Below are 14,023 nucleotides of genomic sequence, written 5' to 3' on the forward strand. Positions count from 1 at the left end.
TCTTCCTGTCTCCCTCTCCTTCTTCCTTTTCTTCTCCTGTGCTCCCCAGTGTGGTTACCCACTTCTCTGTGACCCAGCCCTAAGTCTAAAGCCCAAGTGCCCCAAGCAATGGCTGTGCAGACATCAACTTTGAAAGAGTGCTCTGAACTCAGTGTGGAGCTGCAGGGAGAAGATATGGAGAAGAGTTTTATGTGGACCACATCAGGAAGGCAGATTGGCTAAACGTTTATCTGAAAAGCTTTGATTTGTGCAGAGCCCACCTGCTATTTGGTGCCAGCAATAGACAAAACTGACTCAATGTGATTCATGTGACTATCCTGGCAAACTGCAACCAACTGAAGGTCACCTAAGCACCCATGCCATGTGTGTATAACGGCCGCCATAAAGATGCTCTAAAGTGCTGCACCTGGCAGGCAGCTCAACAGCTCAGTGTGTCAGAGACATGCTGAGGTGTCTCTTTGTGTCCTAGCCCTTCTCATGTCCACCTGCCTAGAGCCCCATTGAGAGCCTGAGCTCTGCTGAAAAGGTGAGGCCCTCCTATACTATGTTACACAACACAAATGTCTCAGCACAGAATCTTTCATCTTCTTGGGGAGAGGATCAGCAGCTGACTCTTCCAGATTTTGATGTAAAAACTTAGGAAAAGTCTGCATTGAATGAAGGACCTGAAAGTGGAAAAACACATAGGTTTTACTTTATCAATGACGTCCCTGGGGCAGTGTTTTTGGTAAATAACTTCAACTTAGATCTCACACCCACACATGACAAAAGCAAGCGCTCTCTTCATTTAAAATCTAAAAAGAGGTACTTGTTCAAGTGATCATAATTCTAAATTTCACCCTAATGAGAGCAGTCAAGTACCTCAGCAGCAGCATCACCCTCTACTGTCAGCAGTGGGACAAAGGAACGGTCCTCCATCTCTGACAGCCCACTAGAGCTTCATCTTCACAAACAATTAGCAGCATAAAGTGAACACTGAAGTAATACAACTGACACTAAAAAGTGTGAGAACCATTTAACTTTTCTTTTTTCCATTTTTCATGCCTTTGATACTGCCGCATCTAATAGCCTAAAATTATGCTGTCTCTGGTCCTCCAAGAGTATGGTTATCTTAAATCAAAATTTTTCATAAATTTAAACACATTACATAAGATGCTACTGTCAGTATCTGAAACTCACTCTGGCATCACTTGAAAGACTTCCAGTGCCAGAGTACATGTGACCAAAGGCTTAAAAGATATGATGAAAGGGAAGATTGTAATGTATACATTCACGTTACTAAGGATCACATTAAACACATTTTAACACTTTGGTGCAAATCTCACTTTAAATCCAGAGGGCATTGGCCAGATTGAGAACCAACACCACCACAACAAAATAGAACAAAAACGTTTCCTTTCAGAGGTGCTGGTTTAGTCTCCACAGGTAACTGCCTCAATGCAGGGATGAAGTTTAATAGATCTAGAGAAAGTATTGTTGAGGTGGTAGCTTCTCACCCAACTCACCCAAGGGAAAGTCACAACAGGGCTTGGGTGCTATTGGCCATCTGTTCCTGCCACTGTGCATTTTACTCCAAAATCAAAGGAGCAAAGCCAAAATGTTTGCTGGATGTTCACTTTTAACTGTTACTAATTTCTGGCTGGTCCTGTATTTCTCCTGCCCTCCTCTGGTGAATGACCTGCTAGTTTAATAATGAGAGTCAAATTACAATAGGCAGTGATTTGCCATCTCCCCACCTCAGTCAGGGCAAAAGGCTGTGGGAACCGCGCCCCCTGCTCAGTGATGACAGCACAGGCATAGATCACTCACATGAACACAGATGGGTCACTGCTCTGCCAGCTCAGATGGTAGGAAACGGTGACCAAGAGGCCATAGAAGGCTGAGAACAGCATCAGGATGTGTTACGTGCTCCATGGATCCTAAAGAACATATGTCAGTTAGCCAAGTCACTCCGCAGTTACGTGAATAGCAGGATCTCTATCAAACATTAGAAACATCTCCACAGTCCAGTTGGATGGATGCTTTAATTCCTGTGATCATTCCTGCCCATGGACATATAAGTATCTAGTGGGCACACAAAAACCTCACCTGTTGGTTTATGAACATTGATTTTGATAAGGGATTGGGTAGGGGGAGTTCTGACTAATTGTAAATACTTATAAGAATAAAACTGAATCTTTCCTGAAATTAAGCTTAGGATTTTTTATAGAATGTAATATTAAACATGTGTCACTCTTCTGAATTCAATGTAACAGTTATAATAATTATTTTTCTCAATGTTTATTAATTGATAGTCTAAATGGCATAAGTGTAAAAGTGGCATAAGAGATTAAACAGACTAATAAACTGAAAACTTGATAAAGATTAAAGATAGCTGAAAGATTTCCAGTGCAAGACTACACTGCTACTAAAGACTTACGATAAGATTAAATCAAAGATTGTAATGTATACATTCATGTTATTAAGGAATACACTAAATACATTTTAACACTTTGGTACAAATCTCACTTTAAATGGCATAAGCAAAGAAAGAGCAAAGTTATTTGAAATGAAAAGAGAAAGGCACTTCAGGTTTAATTTGATAGAAGCACAGATGTCAGTTATCAACACATGGTACTCAGCCTGGTGGAGCAGAACTTGAAAAATACATGTTACCAGCCCAAGTAGTGTGGTGGCCTGGGACTCCAGGTCTCCTTCCACACACACCTGCTGCTCCCACTAAAACAAACATGTCTCTCACATGCCAAGAAGAAAACATCTACATATTAACCGTCTCAATCACCATCAACAGAATCACTGATCCCTTCTGAAAGCTAAATTTAGTCAAGAAATTAAATACTTTTTTCTCAAGATTTTTTTTAAGATGGGTTGTCAATTGTGCTCACAAGATGTTCAAATGAACGAGTCAAGTGTACTTAGCAGTTATCCTCTGTAACTGCTAAGATAGGCTGGAAAGCAAATATACCCTGGATAGAGCAGGTAATTTTATTTTTGAATGCTTCATTTTCTTACAAATTAAAATGTATTTCTTTTACCCTCCCCATTGTACAAGTCTTAACGCCTGAGAGCAGTACCTGGAACACAAATTGCAGGGAGCCGACTCTCGCAGAGACTGCTGAGCTGCATGGTTATAAGGTCAGGAAGTATGACTCACTGTCTCCAGACGTATCTCCACACAGATTCCCCACACCAAGACGTCCTGCGTACCTCTGAGATCAGCTTTCCCAGAGGTCAGGTGCATTGCCTTTTCCAGCGCCCTAAGGTACCATGGCTGCATTCATTATTTTTTAGATTATGTGCAGATGTCTTCCTCACCAATTTTGTTAAAAAACTTAAACCCAGTGATGAAGCATCCTCCATGGACCTTTTCTTCCTTTGAAGTTTTCATCAGCAACACCTTCCCTTCCAGTATCCAAGGAAGAGGTGTACTTCCTCCTTCCTGAGCCAAACCCTCCCCTCAGATCACGATGTCCTACTCTTTTTCATTGGTCCCCTCTGCCCAGCCGTTAAAAATACTTAAGTTGCTGACATCTTTTTTATTTTGAGATGGAGTCACTATCACCCAGGTTGGAGTGCAGTGTACATGATCTCGCCTCTGCAACAACCTCCACTCACTTCAACCTCCACCTCCCAGGTTCAAGTGATTCTCCTACCACAGCCTCCCGAGTGCCTAGGATTACAGGTGTGCACAACCACAACCAGCTAATTTTTTTGTTGTCACCATGTTGGTCAGGGTGGTCTCAAACTCCTGACCTCAGGTGATCTGCTCCCCTTGGCTTTTCAAAGTGCTGGGATTATAGGCATGAGCCACCATACCCAGCCAGTTGCTGACATCTTTAACAAATAGTCCTCCTTCCCCTTGTTCCAGTTGCCCTCGAAAGCTACTGTACTATCCTAGTCTGTTTGGGCTGATATAACAGAATACCATAGACTGGGTGGCTTATAAACCACAGAAATTTATTTCTCACATTTGTGAAGGCTGAAAGCCCAAGGTCGGGGTGGAGGAAGGAGAAGGTTTGTTGTCTGGGGAAGCCCTGATTCCTAGATGGTGCCTGTTTGCTGTGTTCTCAGGTGGTAGAAGATGTAACAGAGCACTCCAGGGCCTCTTTTACCAGGCACGAATCCGATTAATGAGGACTCCTCCCTCAATAGCTGCAATCACCTCACAAAGTCCTCACCTCTGATATCGTTACATTGGGGATTAGGATTCAACATGAACTTTGAGGCAGACATTCAGTCTATAGCATATGCTATCCCTCTTTTTTCTTTTTCTTTTTTTTTTTTTTTTGAGACGGAGTTTCCCTGTTGTTACCCAGGCTGGAGTGCAATGGCATGATCTCCGCTCACTGCAACCTCCGCCTTCTGGGTTCAAGCAATTTTGCTGCCTCAGCCTCCTGAGTAGCTGAGACTACAGGCGCGTGCCACCATGCCCAGCTAATTTTTTGTATTTTTAGTAGAGACAGGGTTTCACTGTGTTGACCAGGATGGTCTCAATCTCTTGACCTCATGATCCACCCGCCTCGGCCTCCCAAAGTGCTGGGATTATAGGCACGAACCACCGTGCCACGCCCCCTTTTTTCTTTAAGTGCCATCCCAGCCTTTCGAAGGTCTGGGCTCCACATTTCACTTCTGGTCATCGGTGAGTAACTCAGTAGTCTCTGTTATACTGGGTACCTTTAATGACTGGAGGTCCTACCGCAAGCTGTGTGACTTTGCCCTCCCAAAGTGCTAGGATTACAGGCATGAGACACTGTGCCCAGCCTTAGTATTATTATTAAGACAGAGTTTAGCTCTTATTGCCCAGGCTGGAGTGCAATAGTGCAATCTTGGCCCACGGCAACTTCCACCTCCTGGGTTCAAGTGATTCTCAAACGATTCAATCCTCCCAAGTAGCTGGGACTACAGGCATGCACCACCACGCCCAGATAATTTTTTTGCATTTTAGTAGAGATGGGGCTTTACCATGTTGGTCAGGCTGGCCTCAAACTCCTGACCTTAGGTGATCTACCTGCCTTGGCCTCTGAAAGTGCTGGGATTACCCAATACCCACAGTGTTGGGCAGTGTGTAAAGACAGCTGGAGCCAGAATGTTCATGAGCTGATTATTGTTGAAGCTGGGTGTCAGTACATAGGGTTCATTATGCATTCTCTAGCTGTTATAGACAGAAATTCCCATAATAATTGATTTTAAAAGAAATCAGCCAGGCAAAGTGGCTCATGCCTATAATTCCTGCACTTTGGGAGATGAAAGTGGAAGGATGGCCTGGGGCCAGGAGTTTGAGACCAGCCTGGGCCATACAGGAAGACCCTGTCTCTACAAAAAATTCAAAAAATTAGCCAGGTGTGGTGGTGCACACCTGTAGTCCCAGCTACTTTGGAGGCTAAAGTGGGAGGACCATTTGAGCCCAGGAGTTTGAGGCTGCAGTGAGCTATGACTGTGCCATTGCACTCTGGCCTGGGTGACAAAAAGAGACCCTGTCTCTAAAAAATAATTTTTAAAAGATATTTAATTAACTAATTTACATATCTGAAGATGGAGTTTCACTCTGTCATCCAGGCTGTAATGCAGTGGTATCATCTCGGCTCACTACATCTCCCAGGTTCAAGCAATTCTCCTACCTGAGCCTCCTAAGTAGCTGGGATTGCAGGTGTGGACCACCACACCCAACTAATTTTTGCATTTTTATTAAGAGACATGATTACACCATGTTGGCCAGGCTGGTCTCAAAATCCTGAACTCAAGTGCTCCACCTGCCTCAGCCTCCCAAAATGTGAGATTCCAGGCGTGAGCCACCATGACAACCTTTTATATAAATTTTCTTTTTTAAAAGCGTTCTGGTTGGGTCAGTTGACAGGCCCCAGGTCCCTTGAGTCTCATTTACTTCCATTGCATGGCAGCAGCTTCTGTCCCTTCCGTGTTCCCCAGGAACAGGAGCCAGCACACCACTCCTTCCCTGCCCAGGTCCTCCGGCCCCACCTTGCCTCCCCCCAAGGCCACTCTCCTGGCAAGCCCACCCCAGTGCCTGGGATCTAGGGGAGGAGAGGCAGGTGGGGGTGGGCTTGCCTGCAGTGTAGAGATGATGCCAGTGGCCACCTGAAGCACAGCACTCATGGTGTCTGACACTTCAAACAAAGCTTTCCTGTCCTCCTGGGAGGAACATGGCAGAAGATGTTCCTCTTGGCACCCAGGGTCCCCACAGCCACACCCCACACTGAAGCATCCCTGCTGCCTTCCATGGGAAGAATACTCAGTACCCAAAGGAAGGGCCGAGAGCTCCAAAAGCAGCCACAGATGGGGCTGAGTGCACAGGATTGGTGTAGGTACGGCAATCTTGAGGGTCCCTGCCTGGGTATGCTAGAACCCAGAGAACTGGCACATGGTGTGTAGGCAGGCAGGCCTCCCACAGCCACTGTCCCCAGCCTCACAACTGTAGGTCTTTGTTGCAGGTGCTGGCAAGTTCCTTGAGGGTCATCAGGAGCACAGAATGTTGCAAGAAGAGGGAGGCATGGGGTTGGACCAGGAATTCTGCCCCTGCTGGGGATCTCATATCCACGCTTCCTTTCTCCCTGCCATGTTCACCTGCCCAAACACACACCCTTGCTTTGCTCCAGATCAGCTCCAAGCTGTCGGGGTTTTTCTTCTGGGGCATCAGGCTGCTTCTGGTGCTGCAGACAAAGATGCAGGCACTGAAAGGGCTAGGCCCTTGTCTGGTCCAGCAGCTGACTGGCCAGGTCTGGCAGAGGGCAGGGAGGAAGGAAGCCATGCCTAAGGGGTGTGGAGAATGCAGAAGCTGGGAGGGGCAGGTGGAAGTGGCAGTTCAGGGCTTACCTGTAGGCATCTGAGAGCTACATGAAGCTGAATTCCTTGGTGCCACAGAGGATGAGGTCCCTGGCCATCCTGCTGAGATGGGTCATGCAGAATGAAGCCTAGAACAGGAACTCAGCTGGGAGAAAGAAAAGATTCCCAGTCACCAAGCCTCTCTGGTACTCACCCAGCCTGACCATACAGGGAGAAAGAGGACATTAGGCGGTAGGGGGGACCTGGCTACATTTTCATTTTTTTTTTCCAGACAGGGTCTGTTCTGTTGCCAGGCTGGAGTGCAGTGGTGAGATCTTGGCTCACTGCAGTCTCCACCTCCTAGGTTCTAGCAATTCTCCTGCTTTAGCCTTCTGAATAGCTGGCACCATGGCCAGCTAATTTTTCTATTTTTGTTAAAGACGGGATTTCACCATGTTGCCCAGGGTAGTCTTGATCTCTTGACCTCGTGATCCACCTGGCTGGGTCTCCCAAAGTTCTTGATTAGAGGTGTGAGCCACTGTGCCTGACCTAAATGTTCATTCTGAGTAAAGATGGAGTCTTGCTATGTTGCCCATGCTGGTCTAAAACACCTGGGCTCAAGTAATCTTCCTGCCTTGGCCTCCCAAAGTGCTGGAATTACAAATGTGAGCCACTGCATTTAGCCTGTTTTTTGTTATTCTTGTTGTTTTAAATAAACCAGCTTTGGCTGGGTGTGGTGGCTCACTCCTGTAATCCCAGCACTTTGGGAGGCCAAGGTGGGCAGATCATGAGGTCAGGAGATCCAGACCATCTTGGCCAAAACGGTGAAACCCTTTCTCTACTAAAAATACAAAAATATTACCCGGGTGTGGTGGCACGCACCTGTAATACCAGCTACTTGGGAGGCTGAGCCAGGAGAATTACTGGAACCTAGGAGGTGAAGGTTGCAGTGAGCTGAGATCGTGCCATTGCACTCAAGTCTGGCAACAGAGCAAAACAAAACAAAAAATAAGATAAACCAGCTTTACTGAGGTATTGTTCACATAAAATCTACCCATTTATTTATTTTTATTTTATTTTAATTTTTGAGATAACGTTTCACTCTTGTTGCCCAGGCTAAAGTGTACTGGTGTGATCTCAGCTCACTGCAGCCTTGGACTCCTGGGTTCAAGCGATTCTCCTGCCTCTGCTCTCCAAGTAGCTACAGGTGCTCACCATCACACCTGGTTAAATTTTGTATTCTTAGTAGAAATGGGGTTTCACCAAGTTGGCCAGTGCTGGGATTACAGGCATGAGCCACCGTGCCCTGCCCAATTTACTCATTTAAAGTTTACACTTTAGTGTACAATCAGTCTGACCATACAGGAGTAGGAGAAGACTGGAGAGAAGCTGGGCGGAGGGACAGAAGTGAGGCACCGGGCAGGGGACTGGCTCCCCAAAGTCACTTCACCCATGAAGTCATGCTCACTGGTGGTATCCATGCTGTGAAGAGTGATGGCACCAAAGTTGAGTTCTGGGGGTTGGGAGGAAGCAGGACTGGGCTGGAGAACAGGGAGTGTGGCCTCCTCTCCCCTAAGCTGGTTGCCTGGCCCCCTCCCCCTGGAAAAAGGATCAGGGAAGAGGATTAGGGTGGGTGGGGTGGGAGCTGGGGAAAGGCATCTTTTCCAGTCTAGGAGGGAGGTAGGAGCCCTGAGTCTCTCAGTACCAGGCGCCCCTGCCATGGGTGACCCTTGGCCTAGATAAGCTCAGTGCCCATAGGCAATGAATGATGGTTTCACCAGGGGCCACTAGCTCCTGCCTTCTGGTGTGTCTGCATCTCCTGGCGAGTGCTGAGGGTGACTCTCCCTAGGGAGGAGGGACAGGGTATCTCACCTGCTCAGAGCAGCTCTCTGTCTATACCCAGGCGATTGCCCAAAATGGCCCTGCTTCAGGGACAGGGATTCATGGTGACCAGGGCTCCTGGCAGGCAACCCTGACAGACAGACAGAAAGACACACACACACACACACACACACACAGAATGAAGTCCTAGTTGCCAGGGCAACCACCTGGAGCTCAACCTCTTCCCTGGCCCAGTCACCTTGGGTCCACAACACTTGTCCCCTCATGTCTCCTGAACACTTATCCCCAAGCACCGAGTAACCTTGGGTTCAGAACCCTTGTCTCCTGACACATGTCCCCATATGTCAGCCTGAGGGCAGTGGGCTGGACTCACTAGGAGCCTGAGGAGGCCAGCCCTGCTCAGACACATTCACTGGCTTGGATGTCCCCACCTTAGCAAGACCTGGGGATCCATGCAGGGTCCCCCTCTGAGCAGATAACCTGATTTTCTAACCCTTTCTGCCCTTCCCAGCTCATGTGTGAATCCCTAGGCTATGCAGCAGCCACCCTCACCAGGCCCTTAGGGCACTGGAGTTTCACCCACCTCCCCAGGGGCAGGACAGCAATCAGCTTTTGCACCTCCAGCAGCTGCTCAGAATCTAGGGTCAGCACCATGCACCATTGTGGAAAGCCAGGGGCAGGAGAGTCAGGGCAGCCAGGGGCAGGAGAGTCAGGGCAGCCAGGGTCCTCCCATCCAGTACAGCCCCAGCAACTCACCCAGCTCACCTCAGAATCCAGTGGCTCCAGTGATGGGGTTGGGCCCTCTGCAGGTGGGTGTACCCTGGGAAGAGGATGTCATGTTCCCTGTGGGAGAGGAGGAGCAGGGACTCAGGTGGATGCCAGGTCAAGGCCTGCCAGTGACACTGGGACACTGCAGGCCTGGGTCACCCCGGGAAGAAGTGTTGCCCTACAGCACTGCACCTGAATGAGGGATCCAGGGCTCTCTCAGGGACAAATTGCTCTCAAAGGAAAAAGAGGACGAAATGGGGCCATGTGAACCATGGACTGGGCCTGACCTGTGGGGCTCCTGGGGTGAGGCTTTGACAGGAATACCCAAAGCCTGAGCCTCTGTCACTCAGCATCTCCCAGCAGGGGGCTAGAAAAGGGGAGGAGGCCCATGTTGGGTATGACTTGGGTATGACTTGGGAGGTTTCATTTGAGGACCCCAGAAATAGCTGGGGCTCATAAAGAGCTGCTCAGAGCAGGTGGGATACCCTGCCCCTCATTCAAGTTACTAATTTTTCATACTTTTAACAGAAACAGGGGTTCATCATGTTGGCCAGGCTGGTCTCAAGCTCCTGACCTCAGATGATCCACCCACCTTGGCCTCCTAAAGTGCTGGGATTACAGGCATGAGCCACTTCGTCCAGCCTGTTGCTGTTTTAAATAAACCAACTTTGCTGAGATATCACTCACACTTTAGTGCACACCCATCACCGATTTTAGAGCATTTTCGTCACCCCCTAAGGAAATTCTGTACTCAAGGCCAGGTACGGTGGCTCAAGCCTGTAATTCCAGCACTTTGGGAGGCCAAGATGGTAGGATCACTTGAGGCTGGGAGTTCAACCAGACCAGGCCACACAGTGAAAACCCGTTACTACAAAAAAATGTAAAATCTTTGCAGGGTGTGGTGCACACCTGCGGTCTTACCTACTCAGAAAGCTGAGGTGGGAAGATCATTTGAGTCCAGGAGTTTGAGGCTGCAGTGAACTATTACTGAGCCACTGCACTCCAGCCTAGGTGACAGAGCAAGGGCTTGTCTCTAAAGACAATTAAACAGAGAAAATTTGGCCAGGTGTGGTTGCTCACGCCTGTAATGCCAGCACTTTGGGAGGCCAACATGGGTGGACCACAAGATCAGGAGATTGAGAACATCCTGGCCACATGGTAATACCCTGTAGCTGGGTGTGGCACATACCTGTAGTTCCAGCTACTGCGGAGACTGAGGCAGGAGAATTGCTTGAATCTGGGAGTCAGTAGTTCCAGCTACTGTGGAGACTGAGGCAGGAGAATTGCTTGAATTTGGGAGGCAGAGGTTGCACTGAGCCGAGTGCCACTGCACTTCAGCCTGGGTGACAAGAGCAAAATTATGTCTAAAAAAAAAAAAAAAAGTTAAAAAATTTAAAATTAGGCTGGGCGCAGTGGCTTATGCCTATAATCCCAGCACTCTGGCAGGCTGAGGTGGGCAGATCACCTGAGCTCAGGAGTTCAAGAGATCAGCCTGGCCAACATGGTAAAATCCATCTCTACTGAAAAAAATACAAAAATTAGCTGCATGTGGTGGCACACACCTGTAATGCCAGCTACTTGGGGGGCTGAGGTAGGAGAATCACTACCTCAGACACTCCCTGTTCTTCCTAGCAGCCTTGCCCCACCTCCATGGTCACAATTTGTGTGCCCTTATTTCCCTCCAATTCTAAGAAACAGGGGTCACAGGGAGTTGACCAAGTGGAGGTGTCTCTGACAACACGTAGAGACTCCTCAGTAGGAAAGGAAGGAAGGGAGGAAAGGAAGAAGGAGGGCAGGAAGGAGAATGGGAAGTGTAAGTGCAAAGGGAAGGGAGGAAGAAAGAAAGAAAGAAGAAAAAAAAGAAAAAGAAAAAGGAAGAAAGGAAAGAGAAAGAAAGAAGAGAAGTGGTAAAGGAAGGGAGGGAGGAAGGAAAAAGGAAGGAGGGAAGGAAAGAAAGAAGGAAGAAAGGAGAAGGGGAAGTGGAAGGGGAAGGGAAGGGAGGAAGACAAAAAGAAAGAGAAAGGAACGAATGAAGAAAGGAAAAAGAAAATAAGGAAAGAAAGAGAGGAGAGAAGTAGTGGAAGGGAGGCACGGAAGAAAGGAAGGAAGGGAGAGAGGAAGGTCAGGTGGAAAAGGTTGGGGCTGGGCTGGGAGGCAGGAGGTGGAAGTAAGCAAGGAAGGAGAGGAGTGGAAGCAGGGAGACACTTGAGGAAAGGCAAGAAGAGGATCGAGCAGCAGGAAGGTGCCAGGGTCTGAGCTGGGAGACAGGTGATGCCCTGTGGAGCCCCCATGTTGGGGCTGCTCTGAGAAGCCAGGGTGTGGCTGCAAGTGAGTAGTAGAGGGTGACTGTGTGGCCACCCTCTAGTACTGAGGAGAAAGGGGTTGACAAGACTGGTGGTGGGAAGAGTCACTGGGGGTGGGGGAGCCCAGAGAGAGGGGCCCACATCCCAGAGAGCAGCTACTCTCTGCCTCTGGTCTCTCATACTCTTTTCTGCACAGCTGTTCTGGGACATTCCATGACTGGGGGAGTTCATGACTCTCCTCACCACAGCTCCTCATACGCAGCCCCCTTAGCGGACTGAGACCCTCACTACAAGCCTGGCCCAAGTGCCCAGAGTCACTCCCTCCTCCCCTCCTTTCTCCCTGCCCTGCAGTCAGGGGCTCATGGCGGTCCGGGATCCCCCAGTACATGCTGGCACTTGCCTTATTTTGAGACAGAGTTTCACTCTTGTTGACCAGGCTGGAGTTTGGAGGCAAAATCTCGGCTCATTGCAACCTCTGCCTTCTAGGTTCAAGTATTCAAGCAACTCTCCTGCTTCAGCCTCCTGAGTAGCTGGGATTACAGGTACCCACCACCACACCCAGCTAATTTTTGTACTGTTTGTAGAGACAGGGTTTCACCATGTTGGCCAGGCTGGTCTCCAACTCCTGACCTCAGGTGATCCTCCTATCGTGGCCTCCCCAAGTGCTGGGATTACAGGCATAGGCCACTGTTCCTGGCCATACTTGGTGGTCTTTAATGAACACCCTCTGGGTGAGTGAGTGCCCACTGGGAGCTGCCAGGCCCACCCCATGTCTGTGGGGACTGCTCGTCCCCCACCACCTGCTGAGTTAGCTGAGCTTGTGTTCTTTCCCTTTTCTCCAGCTCTCTAGGGACTTCATAAAGCCCTTGTTCCCTACCCACCAGCCTGGGGCACAAGAATCCACTCTCCACAGTGTCCCTCACCTCTGGGACTTATGTATTGGTTTGGTGGTTTTCAAATGTCAGCAATTAATTTCCAGCTCATCACTGTTGTGACGACAGTGCATGTCCTTCTGGAAAAAACACGTCTCCATCAAGACCTTGGTGCTGAAGGACCTGAGGGGCCCACTCTAAAGATCCATTAATTGCCAGAGAAGGAGTTTCCCATAATTAGAAAATCATATTCCTTAAAATTCCCCAAGTGCCTTTTCATTGAACAGCCCAAACCCATAGTCGTTTTACACTTTGTAGAAAATTACAACATGAGGCTCTCCCAGATCCACATCACCCACACACTGAGGGAGCAGGTCCAGGACATTTGCAAAAGGAAATACAGTGAGCAGTGGAACACCCCCGGGGGAGGGACATGCAGACACTGTGGACAGAGAAGTGGGACGCTTCCCACTTCCAGCCGAAACTATTCACTCCCTTACACATATTTCTTGAGGATTTTCTAAATGCCAGGCACGTCTCAGGCACTGGGGATACTACGGTGAATGAAACAGGAACTGTACTCATGAGCCTTGCACCTGGGCAACATGGCAAAACCCCGTCTCAACCAAAAATACAAATATATTAGCCAGGTGCGGTGGTGCACTCCTGTGGTCCCAGATACTCAGGAGGGTGAGGCAGGAGAATTGCTTGAGCCTGGGAAGTGGAGGTTGCAGTGAACTGAGATCACACCATTGCACTCCAGCCTGAGCAACAGAAGTGAAACTGTATCTCAAAAAAAAAAAAAAAAAAAAAAAAAAAAAAAAAAAGCCTGGGCTTGGTGGCTCACACCTACAATCCCAGCACTTTTGGAGGCTGAGGTGGGCAGATCATGAGATCAGGAGTTCAAGACCAGCCTGGCCAACTTAATGAAACTCCCTCTTTACTAAAAATACAAAATACAAAAATAAAAATACAAAAAATTAGCTTCAAGCACCCTTCTCTATTTGCCTAGACTTCACTGAAGATCTGCTCCCTTTTCATTTAAGCATTGGCTGAATTTTAAGCAGTCCTATACTATTGTTACCTGCCCCAAAGTGAAAGCAGAAACAAAAGTACCATGAACCACACTAACAACATGCAAGTGGCTTTCCTTTTTATGCCATTTATTGATATAGACTGAGACAATAGACCTGTCATCAACATGAGATAATTAACACTGTCCTGGCTAATTGGTAGAAATGAGAATAAACGACTAGCCGCTTGGCCCCATTCCTCAGCAAGTCATGCCTGGAAAGCTTCCTTTTAGACAAGAGTCAATAGTCAACTGCTGAAATTGGAAAAATAGATATATACCACCCTTAGTTTTTAGTTTTGGTCTCATTTGGCTTCTAAAAAGACAATAACACCCTTAAAATGAAAAATGCTTTAATTGCAGTAAAATCATAAATAGTTTAACAGTAA

General features: G+C 48.0%; 2 long non-coding RNA genes across 3 annotated transcripts in view; both read right to left on the reverse strand.

The window, feature by feature from the left end:
* LOC128931279 (uncharacterized) overlaps positions 1-10,680 on the reverse strand; it is a 55,017-nt gene extending 44,337 nt beyond the window's left edge. For both annotated transcript variants that reach the window (XR_013528369.1, XR_013528368.1), the window contains exons 1-4: positions 10,577-10,680; positions 9,385-9,462; positions 6,829-6,943; positions 6,580-6,665 (exon numbers count right to left, since the gene is read on the reverse strand). This is a non-coding gene — a long non-coding RNA (uncharacterized LOC128931279). The remainder of the gene's footprint in view (positions 1-6,579; positions 6,666-6,828; positions 6,944-9,384; positions 9,463-10,576) is intronic.
* On the reverse strand, positions 548-3,196 carry LOC144579865 (uncharacterized). Its single transcript, XR_013528367.1, has 3 exons — positions 3,075-3,196; positions 1,810-1,919; positions 548-665 (listed from the first exon to the last, which is right to left on the reverse strand). It is a non-coding gene; the product is annotated as an uncharacterized LOC144579865 (long non-coding RNA).
* Positions 10,681-14,023: the final 3,343 nt, after the last annotated feature.

Source organism: Callithrix jacchus, chromosome 17, assembly GCF_049354715.1.
Source record: "Callithrix jacchus isolate 240 chromosome 17, calJac240_pri, whole genome shotgun sequence".
Classification (NCBI taxonomy): domain Eukaryota; kingdom Metazoa; phylum Chordata; class Mammalia; order Primates; family Cebidae; genus Callithrix; species Callithrix jacchus.